We start from the raw sequence: 1,339 nt of genomic DNA on the forward strand, positions 1-1,339 counted from the left end.
CTAGGCATGAAAATTTACCAATGTTTGCTAAATTTATTAATAATAAGAATATGAAGTGAATAATATAACCTTTAACTTCTCAACTTGGAAAGCAGGACTGATGATTTTTCGGTGTTTGGCCCATTTGTCTTCCTCAAGCTTCGAAAGACCTAGAGCCAATATCTTCGAGAATGGATTGGGATGAATTTGCTTTTGGTACACATAATTCTTTGTCAAAATCTCCTTTACATGTTCAGGTTCTGTGATCAACGCTACTGGATATGGGCCTAGCCACACAAAAGAACTTTTACCTGAGAGTAATATTCCATTTTCGATTAGCAAAAAAAGCAGCATAATACATAAACAGACACTCAAATTTGATCTCAACTGACAAGTATGCACTCTAAAATTGAGAGTGCAAATGTAGACATGTTAACCTAGGGAAGTAAGTCTAAATGACTGATTATAGTCTCCAATTGCTTAGGTAATTGCATCAGTCAACTATAGTCTTGACTTGAGAGCAGGGGCGGAGCAACCACGAAACATATTTGACTGTGTATCCAGTTAAATATTAACTTAAAGGTCCCCATTAAAATTCATAAATTTCAAATCTTGGATCTGCCTCTACTTGAGAGTTCACGGCCGCTCTCAACTCATGGATGTAGCTAGGGTACCAAAAAGGGATTCATCAATCCTCTTTATAAAAAAATAAATTACACTGCATATATACAAGAATAGAAAAAAAATTACCATTTTTATTGATGGAGTCACAGAAAAAAGGAATGAGCCTTTGAGGTACATCACCAGAGAAATTGATGGGCTTGGATTTGGCTTCATTGAGTTTATTTGTGAGTTCCTTCAAATCTCCATAAAGTAATTTGTATTTATTTCCCTGAAGACCACTTTTTCTTAAGTAATTCTCAAGTTTCTTTGGCCTAAACCATGCCCAATTCTACACTTTCCATGTATATACCAGCAAAATTGCAACACTAATTGCTGTTACAGTGGTGTTGTAAGAAATCTCCAGGAAATTAATAAAAGGATTCTTTCTAGCTGCTTCCTCTTTACATAGAAAAAAGAGGGGAACTTTGCTAATTTATAACCTTACAGTTTTTTGGATTCGGCTACTCTCCATTTTTCTCAAGTTTTTGCTTGGATCGGGGACACATGACATATATTAATTAGACTTAGGGTGTGTTTGGTATGAAGGAAAATATTTTCCTGAAAATGTTTTATTCTCATGTTTGGTTGGGTTAAATATTTTGGAAAATGTTTTCCAAATCAACTCATTTTTCTCAAATTTAAGGAAAATGACTTCCCTTCAAAACTTAAGGAAAACATTTTCCAAAACTCTCTTCCG

Source organism: Solanum stenotomum, unplaced genomic scaffold, assembly GCF_019186545.1.
Source record: "Solanum stenotomum isolate F172 unplaced genomic scaffold, ASM1918654v1 scaffold2993, whole genome shotgun sequence".
Lineage (NCBI taxonomy): Eukaryota > Viridiplantae > Streptophyta > Magnoliopsida > Solanales > Solanaceae > Solanum > Solanum stenotomum.